Source organism: Canis aureus, chromosome 19 (genome assembly GCF_053574225.1).
Source record: "Canis aureus isolate CA01 chromosome 19, VMU_Caureus_v.1.0, whole genome shotgun sequence".
Taxonomy (NCBI): Eukaryota; Metazoa; Chordata; class Mammalia; order Carnivora; family Canidae; genus Canis; species Canis aureus.
Genome location: NC_135629.1, coordinates 31,188,381 through 31,204,656, shown reverse-complemented (window position 1 = coordinate 31,204,656; position 16,276 = coordinate 31,188,381). Strand labels below are relative to the sequence as shown.

At 38.2% G+C, this 16,276-nt stretch overlaps 1 protein-coding gene across 16 annotated transcripts in view; it reads right to left on the bottom strand.

Annotated features, from left to right (window-relative positions):
• FHIT (fragile histidine triad diadenosine triphosphatase) overlaps positions 1-16,276 on the bottom strand; it is a 1,383,460-nt gene that overhangs the window by 993,292 nt on the left and 373,892 nt on the right. The window contains exon 1 of one of the 16 annotated variants that reach the window (XM_077858269.1): positions 912-1,059. The exons of the other annotated variants lie outside the window; for them this stretch is intronic. The gene's annotated coding sequence lies outside the window, so the exon portion shown is untranslated. Of the gene's footprint in view, positions 1-911; positions 1,060-16,276 lie in introns of those variants that run through there. 16 annotated transcript variants of the gene reach the window in all.

The window sequence follows — 16,276 nt, the reverse complement described above, 5'->3', positions numbered from 1 at the left end:
CAAAACTATTTACAGTGCTCAAGTATTCAAAATGTCCTTCATTGTCAATTTTGCCTTTTTTTTTTTTTTTACACCATTTGTAACAACAACAACAAACAAATTCTTGTCTTGTCAGGAGGGCTTTCAGGCCAAGTCTCTTAGAAACAGGGTGTCAGTTTATTAGCAAACTTCACACCCTGCATTCAGAAGAAGAGACACCACCAGCAAATAAACAGGTTAAAAAAAAAAAAAAAACCTCACACCAGGAAATTTAATGTACACCACATTAGAAACCAGGACGACCCATATTTCTCAGCAGTCTGCTGCACGAATACATTCAAGTGAGAAAACTCTTCCATCTCTCCTGAATCCTAAGAACAAATGTAAGGCTTATTTAAATTCATTTTCTGCTTTGCCTACTACAGGGCTCCTCTCCCCACACCCAGCAATCCATTTGGAGACAGAGGGGTGATTACACATCAAAACGGAAAGAAAGGAAAGGAGAGGAAAGGAGAGGAAAGGAAAGGAAAGGAGAGGAGAGGAGAGGAGAGGAGAGGAGAGGAGAGGAGAGGAGAGGAGAGGAGAGGAGAGGAGAGGAGAGGAGAGGAGAGGAGGAAGGAAGGAAGGAAGGAAGAGAAAGAAAGAAAGAAAGAAAGAAAGAAAGAAAGAAAGAAAGAAAGAAAGAAAGAAAGAAAGAAAAGAAAGAAAGAAAAAAAAGAAAAGAAAAGAAAAGAGAAAAGAAAAGAAAAGAAAAGAAAGAAAAGAAAAGAAAAGAAAAGAAAAGAAAAGAAAAGAAAAGAAAAGAAAAGAAAAGAAAAGAAAAGAAAAGAAAAGAAAAGAAAAGAAAAAAAAGAAAGAAAGAATGGGGACAGTTCCTGCTCTCAACTGTGGATCACATCACAGTTGCCATTTCTCGTGATCAGATATCCCACCTGGAAAGCATAAGAAAACAAATCCTCCAATTAACACTCATTGGGTTTCAAGAATCAAAACCTTGATGGGCGAGGATCGCTCTTAAGGTGAAAGAGGGCCACGGTCAGGCGACAGGGCCTGGTTTTTGCTCCGCATTCTGCTGCCACCAGTTGTGTGCGCGACACAACCCCTTGTAATTATCGCCTATATGTACAGTAATTGTTAATTAGTGCATTTGTAGCCAGCCGCCGCCAAAAACAGGGTGGCATTCTTACATCGTGATTAGGGGTTTTGTGAGCGTTTTGGGGTGGGGGGACACTTTCTCACTGAAGACTCTTCCGCCCCATTCACGCTCATTCAGCTCTTTCTAGGGGAAGTTAAAAGCTGCAGTGATAATCCTTTAAGTATGACTTGGAAGGGTATAAAAGGTGCAGTGTATAAGCAACTGGATGAGGAAGCCTTTTATGTAGAGAGTCGCTGAATGGGTGGCTGAGGACAGCGTGAGTGGGGAAGGAGAGGGGCAGACTCCTCTCTGAGGTGGTGGGAGAAGCGGGGATACCATGGCAGCTCAATTCCCCTTAATCACCCGATTCCTGCATTGTCCCTGCCCCTGTTTCACCTTGTCCCTCGGTGCCAACCAGCTCCTCGCTGCCATTTTGCTCTCAAAGGGGGAGGTGGGAGCAATGTGATTTTTGGTAGGGACCCAGTTTCTCGCTGAATGCCAGCCCAGCCAGCTGGCACCGAACAGGCCGAGCCTTCTTCGGAGGGGGTTAGCAAAACCCAAATTAGCATGCTCCATTTTAAAAACTTGCTTTTATTTAAAGACTAATTCATGACAAACAGTGGCTCCCCCACTGAGGTCTGGCGCCCCCGGGGCTGGCACCCAACCAAACACATGCAACTAATTGCCACCCTCGGATGACACGCAACTAACAAGCTCCATTTTGAGGCAGTAGATTCACTAAGAATGTAACCCCGGAAGGCAGCGGACGCAGAAAAGCTCCTTTCATAACCCTGTCCTAGGCTAACCATGGCAGCAAAGCGCCTGAAAAACACTTTTGTTTCCCTGTACCAACGATTTATCTCCACGAATGGGCTGCAAACATGGCTAGCTAGGAGGAAGGTGGCCAAGGGCACTGCGATTCCCCTCCTGGGTACTGGAGGCAGGGGCTCTGCCCTTCACTCTGCTCCCGGAAACAGGACAGGTTGCCCGCGTTCTCAAAGCTCTGCATCTTGTCCTCATCTCTGCACACCAGGACTTCCCCACATCCTTTGGTTTAGATGCTCAGGCCTTCTTTCCATAAGCAGGGCTCTGGAGCCAGCGTGCCCGCGTTCAAATCCCAGCTCCATAATTTACTAGTAATTGGCAAGTAATGTGAATCTATACTTGTTTCCCAATCTTATTTCAGGATAATGTTAACACCTGCCTTGTAGGTGTATTATGAGGATGAAGGAGTTTGTGGAATGACAGACATAGGACAGTGCCTGGCATATCATCACTCCTTCATGAAAGAAGCCCCTGAGTCTGCGAGACTCACCCTTTGTAAAGGGAGATTTCCCTTTGCATACTCTGCATTTCAGTCAAAGTGCCCATCTATCCATAAACTTTCCTAGGCTTCTATCTCTAAGCCTTACCCTCAACTGTCCTTCCCCCATGGCCCAACTCTTCATGACCAGATCCCATCTATCCTCCAAGCCCTCCTTCAATGCCACCTCCCCCAGGATTCTTTCCTGCCATTCCAGATGCAGGGACTCCCTACAGTCGTGACATGCTCATGGCATTCCTGCAAATGATAGCGCTTCGTGTGCCTGTTATGTTTCCTCTTCTAGACTGACAGATCCTTCTGAGAATGATCTATGTGTCACTGGCACATAATAGGCACTCAGTGAACGTTTGCTGAATATGTAGATGGTAGAGTGAGAAAACTGCTCCACATAAATGAGTAGCTTTATACTATGGTCATGCTGGACATTGCTTAGTGAGAAGGACAGGAGAATAATTTCTGGAAGGCTTTCATAGTTGCTGTGGCCCAAATTTAGAGTCCTAAATAACTTGTCATTGACTTAAGCTTATAAATCAAGTCCACCAGGGAGATTTGTCGGCAACTATATTAGTCGTCTATGGCTGCCATAACAACACACCACAGACTAAACGGCAGAAATGTATTTCTCAACAGTTCTAGAGGCTGAGAGTCCAAGATCAGATATCAGGAGACATAGTTTCTCTTGAGGCCTCTCTCCTTGCTTTGCAGAAGGCTACCTTTGCAGAAGGTACACATGGTCTTTCCTCTGTGTGCAAGCATCCTTGGTGTCTTTACTTCTTCATATAAGGACACCAATCATACTGGATCAGGCCCCACTCTTAGGCCCTCATTTAGCCTTAATTAGCTCTTTAAAAGCCCTATCTCCAAATGCAGTCACATGGGGGTTAGGCTCCCACATAGGAATTTTTGGAAGGACAAATCCAGTCCATCAAAATACCATATACAAATACTCAAAACATGAATATTTGCAAAGTTACTTAAATCCACAGGACAAAGATGGGTGAGGGAAGCATGCATAATCTTTTGCTCTTTGAGGAAAGTCCTTACATTCAGGCCCTGATGACACCAGCAAAAATTTTGCCAGTGAAAGCAGATCTGGTGCTCAAATATACAATGATTTTATTTCAATGAGAATTCTCTTCAGAATTTGTGAGATTCATTTGTGGGGGCTCAGCTACTCGCCCTTTAGATATAGATGAATATTAGTATCCTGGCAGCAGCCACCATAACCCTGGCTCCTGTTAAAGCCACATCCTCTCCCAAGAGCAGGTGGAAATTTCCACATAATGCCCTGTGCACTTTCTAGGATGAGGCTCACTTCATTCCTTCTAGGACACAGTTGATCTGAATCCTATCTCTTCGCATACAGTCCTGGAGCTATATGCAGGCCTGAAAATCTCACCCAGGTTCTCATGCAAGCATTCCTTTCTTCGCCACTCTTTAATTCACTGCTGCCACCCACATACACTGTCTTAGACAGTTGGACTTTCTCACACTGTTATAATTCACTATTTCCCAATTAGGCAGGACTCTCACATCAATCCATAAGCTAATGGTTCCCATCGTATTTGTTCATAACGCTCTCTTAAAATACCTAACACATTTTACCTGGTAGGTGTATGTGCCACTCCTGCCAAATTTTTAACTATTTAAAGTTAGGATTGTGTTGGATCCAGTATTTTAACAGAAACACTGTCTAACTGATGTGGCACACAACAGAGTCCTGGTAAGAGTTTCTTAGGGTTCACACAGACTTTGCTAGGAGAGTAATAGCAGCACTAAGTGTCAGAAGCAACACATCACAAAGTCGTCCAGCTCCATTAGGGGTGAGGTCAGCACACTAGCAAGATCAAATATCTCCCTCCATTTTTTAATCCAGAGCTTCTAACCAGTTGACCCAGAAATACCCCACACCTCCACCATGACTTACCAATTTGTCTGAAATAATAAAGAGGAAAATGAGAAGCTATTAGCTCCACTTCCACCCTCCAGTCAATCATCATTCTAAATTATTAATCAGTTGACGTATTGCCAAGAAATTTTCAGGCCTCTCTCCAAAAGTATAAAGTAGTCATTTTCCAGTGAACAATTAACCATTTTATTCATCTAAAAGTCACAGAATTTATAGAAAAGCTGATTCTTTTGGCAGTTTTTTTGCCTTTTGGATGTTGGGGGAGGTAAGGGAAGTCTATGTGAAACCTGAATATATCTTCTCTTCCATCACTCATTTATTAATGACTTGGAGTTATAGAATCCAACATCTAAAAAAGATGTTCTAAAACATTTCCTGACCAGGTAAGCATTTGTAACTTTGCTTCTAATAGTACGACATTCCTGACTGATCATTGCTGGCAAGGACGAAGTGATCGACTGTCATCATCCTTTCTTCCCCATGATTGATTTGATGAAGTACAGCCATAACTCATGCTTTCATGGAGAATACATTCTAGGGGAAGACATGGTCAAAAAGGAAGGTAAACCAACAAATAAATAAAACAGATGTGCTAACTTTTACAAAAGAAACAAAACAAGAGGAAGAGGTTATGAAAAGGGGAAGATATGTCTTAAATATGATATTAGTAGCAGGAATCGCCGTGAATCAGAAGAATTCTGAAACTGGTTACTTCATATGCAATCAAATCGAAAGTATCCAAATAGAGAATTCAAATATGACATACTTAGCTTATCAACTGACCTCAGAAACACCAAATTTCCAGCAGTATTTTATTTTATTTTATTTTATTTTATTTTATTTTATTTTATTTTATTTTTGTCATGTGTTGTTTCACTATTAATAACCATAATTTCTTAGGAGTAATTTTCTAAGCAAGAGGTATAGTGGGCAATGTGCCTTGTCAGTCTCATTTGAGGCTCATTAATAGTCCCCACTTTTATGTAATGTATTTTTAAAGGTAGTTTAATCTGTTGCTACATATATTAATTTTTTTCTTTAATCTTTTTGGCTTTCTTTTTTTTTAGAGGTGGGAAGGTGAACAATAAGGTTTAGTTTCAACCGTATGTTTGAAGTATGCTTAGGCTTGGTTTGTTAGCTTTATCAATGAGAATGGAACCCAGAACAATCAAATGCCCTTTAATTTTGAAGCAGATATTATGGGAGATACTTACGTGACCTTCCCACTCCCTAGGCATGTTTTCTTTGGGAGGCTCAACCCCATCTTATATCAGATATATTACACTAAACAGTTGTCAGATGTGAAATCTTTGAAAATATTTTTGTACTTTTGCATTTGAAATTATTTGGTTACATATAATTTAGTTTATTTGATTTTAAAATTAGCTAAAATGTCTCAGCAATCATCATGCATTTTCAGAAATTCTTAAAAAGAGAGGAAAGCTTATTCATAAAATGTCTCTAAATGTAGAATTTTTATAATTACTAAATTAAGTAATAACAAAAGTAATGTTTCATTTGGTTGCCATTTCATTAAATATCTAATGGTTCTGATTCAGCAATTCCTCCATACAATGAAACCGAAATAATTTTTCTCTTTTAGTTCTCAATATTTTCCTAAGCCCTTGAAAAAATGCATTGGCCCTAGTCCTTAGGGACATCTAAAAGTTAGATGTATGTATCTAAAGGTTAAAAAAGGAATACAATATGTGTACATTCCTGGGTCTGATATGGCACTAGATTGTGGGCAGGTCTGCCAAAATAAAGCTGATGCTATTATAACCATGCAAAATCCCAATTAGCCCAAATGAATGGACTGAAATCACTAATTTTTTTTTTTTTTAAAAAGCCCTGCTCTGATTTTACTGTGATTTGCGCACTTTCATTTGAAGTTCCCTTCAACATCACTTATAAAGATCACCTTGCTTTTCCAGCAAATTTCCAACCCTTAGTGCACAAGAATCACTTAGAACACTTGTTAAAAATGGAGACTCCTGGGCCCTGTCTCCAAAGAATCTCTTTAATAGATCTAATTGGAGCCCAAAAATCAGAGTTTTTAACGTTCTGAAATGATAAGGTGTTTAAACCCTGTGGGGAAACATTGCTTGATGCCTTGAGGTTGATTAACAGCTGCTGAATGAGTCTTGGCTTTAAATACGAGACAACTTGGGATCCCTGGGTGGCGCAGCGGTTTGGCGCCTGCCTTTGGCCCAGGGCGCGATCCCGGAGACCCGGGATCAAATCCCACGTCGGGCTCCCGGTGCATGGAGCCTGCTTCTCCCTCTGCCTGTGTCTCTGCCTCTCTCTCTCTCTCTCTGTGACTATCATAAATAAATTAAAAAAAAAAAAAAAATACGGGACAACTTGAGTGAATTTAGGCCAATCCCTCTCAACCTTGGCTCACATCAGAATCACCTGGAGAGAACTTTTAATTTCATTACTCCCAAAGATTCTGATTTCTTTGATCTGGGGAGAGCTTGAGTATTGGTTTGTTGTCATTGTTTTTTTAAAAGCTACCCTATATACAAAACAAGTTAACACATTGGTGTTAAGCCTAAGGGTATTTTTTAGTTCTCGGAAAGGATTAACCCGCCCACTGAGGTGATGGTAAGGCCCAAACCTACAAGAAAAACACTGCAGCAGAGAATTAGCAAACTTAAAACCCATCCCCCATCACAGTCCCAGTTTGTTTTAGCCCCAACACCCCCAAGTCAGCCTTCCTGTTACAGCACAAAGAAACTGAGCCCTTCCCTTCAGTTTTTATCTGCTGGCAGAATGATTTAGTAGCTCTATTATAAAAGCAACTCCGTTATAATTACAGTGTTGGAATTCTAAACAAAACCAAAAAAAAAAAAAATGCAAAAGGGATAGTCCTTTAATCAAAACTGTAAAACGGAACAATTTCTGGCTGCAGTTGAAAGCAAACTCTGAAATATTAAGAATAAGATCTCCAGTCCTTTGATTGGTGCCTCTTTCCCATAAGGACAACACTACACATTTTTTCAATTAAGCAGTTTGACAACCTGAAGGAACCCACAGTGCATGATTTAATGAGCACATACTGTATGCATGGTAATCGGCAGGCTGACAGTTTGCTCATTTCAAACTGACAAGAGAACATTGCACATTAGTAGAAAAGTTTTTTGGGTCTCTTTTCATTAAATAAGCTTTACAGTTGAGAAAAATTCCAACTGTACTGGCAAAGCTGTCACTGGTGGTCCCGGGGTGACCTTACTCTCTGTCACTCTCCAAGTCTTCAAGTCTTGACAAAGAAATTACTTTTTAAAAACAAAGCATAAACATAAAATATAGATAACAAAAGGTCCTCTGATGTTGTCAAGGGTTATGTGGAGCCTTCTGAGTCATGACTCCACTTGTGATTTCACATCACACAAATCCTAACCCAGTAAGTGTTGGTTCTTCACAGTGATCACTTTATAAACTGGAAGGACTTTTGGAAAGAATGCCAAAACTGTTAAATTATTCAGCATTTCAGAGGCAGCATAGTGTACTGGAAAATAACATGGGCTTTGGTGTCAGAGAAATAGGGGTTCAAATTCCCTTATGTGTAACTTTGATCAAATGACATCACTTCTCTGGGGCTCCGTTTTCTATCTATGAAATGTGGACAATAGCATTTGTTTTTTTTGTTTGTTTGTTTGTTTTAATAAATTTATTTTTTATTGGTGTTCAATTTGCCAACACATAGAATAACACCCAGTGCTCATCCCGTCAAGTGCCTCCCTCAGTGCCTGTCACCCAGTCACCCCCACCCCCCGCCCACCTCCCTTTCCACCACCCCTAGTTCGTTTCCCAGAGTTAGAAGTCTTTCATGTTCTGTCTCCCTTTCTGATATTTCCCACTCATTTTTTCTCCTTTCCCCTTTATTCCTTTTCACTATTTTTTATATTCCCCAAATGAATGAGACCATATAATGTTTGTCCTTCTCTGATTGACTTATTTCACTCAGCATAATACCCTCCAGTTCCATCCACGTCGAAGCAAATGGTGGGTATTGGACAATAGCATTTGTATGGAGAAGATCATAAACTGCTTCTCATGGTTGCTGACAACATAGGGGTACTTATATAAGTAGTAGCTAGATGACCCACAGAAGTTCTGAGTATGGAATGTGAAACAAAGTTAACTACAGTCTGACTCTCCTGAAATTTCCATCAGGAGCGTTTATTGGGGTTCTGTAAGGACAACAGTAAATTAATATTAACACACCAATGTCTCAGTTAATTCTATCAAGAATCTGGAAGGTAGGTGTTATTACACCATTTTTGTAAGATCTCAAAAACAGGAAGGGAACTTAGACCTCCTATGAGAAATTTTTGACATGTTTTAACTTTCCTGATGATAAGAATAAGAAATTCCTTCATTTTACTCTGCCTGCCAGGAAACTCAGAATGAATTTTTGTGCTCAGTGTTAATTTGCAGTTCTATTAGCAATATTGGCTAGTGGATTTGTTTCCTGATTTTCTAGGCATATTTTATCAATCTTCTTTTAATTAGCTACAAGCCACCAGATATGAGGTACAGATTTCTTAACTAGCTGGTAAGGAAGCAATGACCAGGATTCATGTCGCCTGATTGCAGGGTAGGGACACTCACATATACTATGGAAGCTATATAAATATTCTCACAAACAAATACAGGGAAGGCTAACGTATTGCTTAGGTCCAACATCACAGAGAGGAGCAAATATTTGTGTTAACCTTCTATTCAAAAGGACAGAATATGGAAGTTTCAGTGTCTTTCTTTCTTTCTTTTCTTTTTTTTTTGACTTACTATTTATTTTAGAGAGAGAGAGTATCCTGTATCCTCAAGCAGACTTCCCACTGAATATTGAGCTGATGTGGGGCTTGAGCCCAGGACTCCAAGATCATGATCTGAGCCAAAAATCAAGAGTCGAGTATTCAACTGACTGAGCCACCCAGGCCCTCCTAGTGTTCTTATTTCTATAATGGGGATAATATCCATTTCTTATCATTGCTGTGAAGATTCAGAGAGAACATTTGCAAAAGCATTCATTAGTATTTAATACATAGTAATATGTATTGATCATATTGAAATATGTATTGAAAATATGTATTGATCAAAACTGAAATATTGATCCTTTAAGATATAAATGCAATTCTATTCATCAAAAGTAGTAAAACTCCAATGCATAACTCCTAAACATCATTTAGAAATCACTTATTGCTCTGAACTCCATGCACTAATGTAAAATTGGGCCTCCCACTGGGCCAGGATCCATACTTGCCACCCTTCTTTCATATCAGAAGGCACACAGAAATCTGGGAAAGTTGTCCATAATCTCTAAATTTGTACTGTAAACATGTCCACTGGAAATACAGAACACTAACAAGAATATATACATATGAAGTTTTCAGATCTGATATATCATACTAGTATATACTAGTACTCTATGTACATACAGTATATGTATATACATACTAGTGTACCCAGAGAACTGGGCTAAAATCATGGGTCTGTCCCCATGAGTTACAGCCACTGATTGTATCCAGAATGTAGCCAGATATATCAAGAAATTGTTCCTTTGTCCCAAAGGCAGTCCAGGAAAGGGAACTGTAGATCCTCACATGCATACCCTAATAACAATGGCATAATGTTTCCTCAGAAGAAATGGTGTGAGTGCAGTGGGCGAAGCTTTTGGAAACATACAAACTTGGATTTGAAGACTGGCTTGGCCATCCACCAGTCACATGACATTGAGCAACATACTGAGTCTCAGAGCCATAGATTCTTCCACTGACAAATGGGGGAAATGCCTCTAATTTATATAAGTATTATAAGCAGGGATAATCAAAATATTTAACAACTAGTAATGTTGAGGGCACTACACAGAATGGACTTAATAACTATTCTGGTGCATACCAATTAAATATGAACTCTGTTTGAGAAACTGAATTCCTCACTTGATCCTGGATCATGGGCGGTATTCAAATATATAAAATGCATTAAATAAAGCAAACACATACTGTAACAATGTATAATGAAAAGCTTATAAGCAGTTAGTCATACAGAGAGCTATCTTCTCCAAATATGCTTTTTATCACTTGTCTTGAGCTTTGAGTCCACGATTTTATTAAACGGTCATTAACTTAAAATGATGAAACACTCATGTCTCTTGACTCACAATACTCATCAAAAAATCCTGGACTCAAAAATACTTAAAGTGATCTCACTAGGAATTTTATTATGTTTACATTCACTTGTAATTCTTCTGTCAACTTAATGTAATGACACTTTTATTATTTTGAAGTATTCTTCTTTATCTCTGATAATACTTTTTATCTTAAAGTTTAGTTTGTCTCATATTATATAGCTACTCTAGACTTCTTATGCTGACTATTTCCATGGTATATCTTTTTCCATCAATTTACTTTTTTTTTTTTTTAAGATTTTTATCTTTTCGTTCATGAGACAGAGAGAGAGAGAGAGAGAGAGGCAAAGACACAGGCAGAGGGAGAAGCAGGCTCCATGCAGGCAGCCGAATGTGGGACTGGATCCCAGGTCTCCAGGATCATGCCCTGGGCTGAAGGCGGTGCTAAACTGCTGAGTCACTGGGACTGCCCCATCAATTTACTTTAAACTTATCTGTATCTTCACATTTAAAAGTTATCTTGTAACAAAATATAGTTGTTCTTGTTGTTTTTTTTAACCCATTCTGATAAACTATGCATTTTAATTACAGTATTTAGTTCATTAACATTTAATATAATTACTGATATGGTTACATTTAGAGCTATGATTTTATTAATTTGTTTCCTATTTGCCTTTTCTGTTTCTTGTCCTCTGTTCCTACTTTCCTGAATTTTTTTGGAACTATTTTAGAAACTTTTAGGATTCTATTTAATCTTTTGGATTTTTTGTGATTGCGCTAAGCATTTAAATATATATTCTTGATCTTTCACAGTCTAATTAAGAGTTAATTTCATACCACCCCATATAAAATTTGAAAACTATGCAACTGTGTAAGTCCATTTACTATGCCTCCCAATCCTCTATGCTGTAATTGTCATATGTACTACATCTATACACAGTACATTATAAACACTACAAGGTAGTGTTATAATTTTGGCTGTAAAGCATCCTATGTATTTTAAAGATACTAAGATGAAAAAAATGCTCTTATATTTACAGTCTCTGATATTCTTCATTCCTTTTTGAAGATTTAAGATTCCATCTGGTGTTATTTCACTTCAGCCTGAATAACTTCCTCTAGCATTTCTTGTGGTGTAGGTCTGCTGACAATCAATGAATTCTCTTAGTTTACTTTTATCTGAAAATGTCTTTAATTTGCCTCTATTCTCAAAGGATATTTTTGGTACATATCTACAATACATGGATTTCTGTGTAAATAGGTTTTTTTGGTTGTTCCTTTTTTTTTTTTTTTTTTTGGACTTCAAAAATACCATATTATTTTTTCTAGCCTCTTTAGTTTCTGATGAGAAGTTAGTGCTTATTTACAATGCTTTATAATTATAAAACATTGTTCCCTGGAAGATAATATGTCATTTTTCTCTGGCTGCTATCAAGATCTTCACTTTTTTGTTGGTGTCCTATAGTTTGAATACAGTGTATCTAGGCATGGTTTTCTTCAGATTTATCCTGTTTGGAGTTTGCTAAGCTTCTTGAGCTATGAATTTACCCTTTTCACCAAATTTGAACATTTTGGCCACTATTTCCTCAAATATTTTTCTGTCTCATTCTCTTTCACCTCTCCTAATACTCTGGTTATACACATTAGACATTTTTATTTTTATCACATAGATCCTTAAGTTTCTGTTTATTTTTTTTTCTGTTCAGTTTTTATTTATCTACTTATTTATTTAGAATCTCTGACCTTTCTTACTCTTTAGAAGTACGAGTAAGGAAATTCTGTTCAGTTTTTCAAATTTCTTTTCTTCCTGTTCTTCAGAAAGAAAACTTCTATTAATCATACCTTCAGGTTCAGTGACCTCTTCCTCTGTTACTTCCAACAAGCATAGGCTTAGCCAGTGAATTCTTTTTCTAATATTGTATTTTTCAGTTCTAGAATTTCCATTTGATTCTTTTTTTGTAGTTTCTATTTACTATGATTTTATTCATCATGAGTGTATTTCTGTCCTTCATTGAGGATAGCTGTAATGGCTGCTTTAAAATCTTTGCTAATTCCCACATCTGGGTCATCTTGGAGTTATCTGAGATGAGTGGTTTTTCTCTTCAGAAGGGAATCATGTTTTCTTGGTTCTTCATATGTTATATACTTTGGGGTTGTATCATGTGAATGTATGAATGTGAATAAAGACTCTGAAATCTGTTATAGTTCTTTGAAAAGTCTTGATTTATTTGTTATAGCAGGCAATTAATTTGGTTATACTCAAATTGAAAACTAGCTTTTGGGCAGCAATTCAAATCTCAGTCTAGTTCTCTGGTTGTTAGCTGTGTCTGTTCCATGCATGCATGGTTTAGGGATTAGTCAAAGATTATACATAGAATTGGGAGTTTCCCCTGTCAGCCTCTCTCCTTTCCGGGACTCTAGCTTCATTTTCCAGTGGCTACAGTTGCCCTGAACTCTGTTTGCTGGAGTTTCACACTAAAAAGACTGTGGTTTAAAAAAATAAAAAATAAAAATAAATAAAAATAAAAAGACTGTGGTTTTTCTATTGGAATTAGCCACACTAAATGACATTAACTTCACCAGACCCTCAGTCTAAAATGTGAAATGCAGGACTTACTCTGCACATGTCCCTGCTTTCAAGTCTTGAATCTCAATTCTCTTCCAAAATCTGCCTGTTTATTTTCACTCTCTAGGGCCTCAGGTAATTTCTTCTCCCATATTTTATAGTTGCTATCTGTGGAGATTGTTAGATTCAATAAAGCTTACTGAGCCATACTAGAAGTAGAAAGAAATAAAAACAATTAGAGGATATTCCTTTGCATTTCTGAATTTCTCTCCTCAAAACACTTAACCTCCACTCATTATCTCATCTGAGCAATGTTTGGTTTTGGTTTTAAGTAGAAACATAAGTCAGATTCAGAGCTTCCTTGATCATCTTCCCAAGTATATAAGAAGATTTGGAATAAAAGCACAGCATAAAGTTAAATGATAAAATGATAATACATCAGTCAATTCTGCTGGCTCTTAGACTGGAAGCATTTAATCTCAAAGTAATGAGGCTCATACAATCTCATGACTACCAAAGATTATCTGCATAGTACTTTCCCACATTATTTATTTTACCTTATTTGTTAGTCTCAGATATTTCTACATCCTTCATTGAAAACTGCAATAGGTAACACCCTAAGAGAAATAGAATATTGAAAATATTATCCTTAAGTACCAACACAGAGTTGGTAAGTACACATTGCCTTCTTCTAATAATCCTTATCATTTCTTGAGAGCCTCTGTATGCAAGGCACCTTGCTAATAATTTCACATAAGTGGCCATCTCATCCTTCTAACCATTCTATGAGGCAGCTCCTATAACTAGCCTTATTTTATGGAAGAAGAAACCAGAGAGGTTAAGTGAGTTAACTGAGATCACACAGCAAATAGCAGAAATCTGAGTCCTCTTAAAGAAGAGAAAAAGCAAAGAGTGGGTATTTGGATTCATGAAACACATGCTCTTTACTATTAGGAGAGGAAAAAAGAAGCTTTTCTAAGCAAAGAGGAATGGTAGAGAGTGTAAAACTTGAAGTTATAGTTTACAATTCCTCTTTCCATTAATCACCAATATTAAAATGACCCACATTCAGATATATATGATTCATATTGTCAACTTTCTTGTTAAAAAGAGTCTTGCTGGGCAGTCCAGGTGGCTCAGCGGTTTAGCGCCATCTTCAGCCCAGGGCATGATCCTGGAGGCCCGGGATTGGGTCCCATGTCAGGCTCTCTGCATGGACCCTGCTTCTCCCTCTGCCTGTGTCTCTGCCTCTCTCTCTGCATCTCTCTGTGTCTCTCATGAATAAATCAATAAAATATTTTAAAAAAAATAATAAAGAGTCTTGCTCCAGGGCTTACAAACACCAACCAGAACAATAACACAAGGATCAAATAATTCCATACAGGGACACCTGGGTGGCTCAGCAGTTGAGCATCTGCCTTCGGCTCAGGGCATGATCCCATGGTCTCGGGATTGAGTCCCACATCAGGCTCCCTGCATGGAGCCTGCTTCTCCCTCTGCCTATGTCTTTGCCTCTCTCTGTGTGTCTCTCATGAATAAACAAATAAAATCTTTAAAAATAATAATAATAATTCCATACAAAGAGTCATAGTAAGAAGACGAAATACCACTACTTCACTTCATTTCATTTACTTTCCTTAGACCTCCTCTGTTTTCCAGCTAAACTTTCTAGACAGTCAGGTGACTCACCAGTGAGAAGCTGGCACATTAAGAAATGAAGATGCCTGTCTCATCCAGCCAAAACTAGCATTTGGCAAGTATTTCTAGAAGATTGTAGCAATGCCTCACATTTTAGGGGCAATCCCTAAATTGTAAAAATTGCAGAAACCTATGGGTTTCAAGTGATTGTGGAATGAGAGGGAAAAAAAGGCAGGGCTAAAGGTAAGTGGGCAGATAATATAAAGTGAAACAGGAGACTGGGTCTTGACTAGAAGCAAGAAAAGGAGTATAATATCTTTGCTTTTTAGAACATGGGAGGTATTCAATATTGTATTTATTATACAGGCTAAGTTGTTTGCTAAGCCTCAGAATGGGAGTAATTGTTAAGGGAATAAAAATGAGAAGACATGGTAGAAAAGGAAAGGAGCAGGCATATGAGTTCCAGGGAGGTGTTAAAGGAACACAGTCCACTGACAACATGCTGGGCAAAGTCTACCACAGTAACACATTTCTCTTCCTGTATTTTTATTTTTTAAAATACATATTCACCTTTTCAGTGAAACCATTCAAAGACATATAAAGACAAGTGATTATTTTATAAAGCTTAGTCTTTTCCTAAGCTTTATCTCACACTGCCCAAAGTATGCCACGAGATTTCCACTGACCAAGAAAAATCCCCTGCCATTTTAGGAGACATGTTTCACATCAGAAGCATCCTCCAGCTTCATGAATTTCATTTCAATTCCACAATCATTCTCAAAGCTATGCAAAGCATAAAAACTTGATTTTGTAGCTGTTTGACCTTATTTTTCATACATAAAAAAATTATTAAATGTGTGTAACTGTCTGGTTGGGAGAGAATCATATAATGGTGTGTCAATCAGGTAACAGCTAAGCTGCATTTCATGGAAAGAAAAGGTATTGCTTTCTTCAAGAAGTGAAGTCATCACTCCTTTATTTAACTGACATAATATTTATACCCTAATTTTAAAATGGCAGCTACAAATAGAAGTCAAGAGAGAGGGTAAATTCTCCAAGGGAAATGAACCCAGAAATGTTATCGTTTTAAAAGTTCTATTTTATATGTACATAAAAATGTCACTACTATTATAAGGATGCACCTATAGAAGGTGGATTATATCAAACTCCATGAAAACATTTCAAATTAAATAAATACTACCTCTCCAACTACTGCTATCTCTCCAGAATGCTCAGTGGCAGAATGCATGGAGCTTTGATAGGGGATCTAGGCAGGCAGGTGGTCCTGGGATAACTTAACCATGTACAAGAAATTCAAATGATCTTTTCAGCAGTGATCTGGATGGCCTCTAGGCAACTTCACTGGGGACACTCACCATGAATACCAGCTAGCACAACTGCATCGGTATTGTTAAAAGAGCAGAATAAAGGCACCCATGTGATTTCTGTAGATGTTTCATTACTCTGCACAAGAGAGATCGTGGCTGAAGAGTGGCTTAAGTGGTTCAGACAAGATCTCATAAAGGGAGCAGCAGAACAGTACCTTGACACTCTATCTTCTCATTTCTGATACTGGACAGTTCTGACTGCAT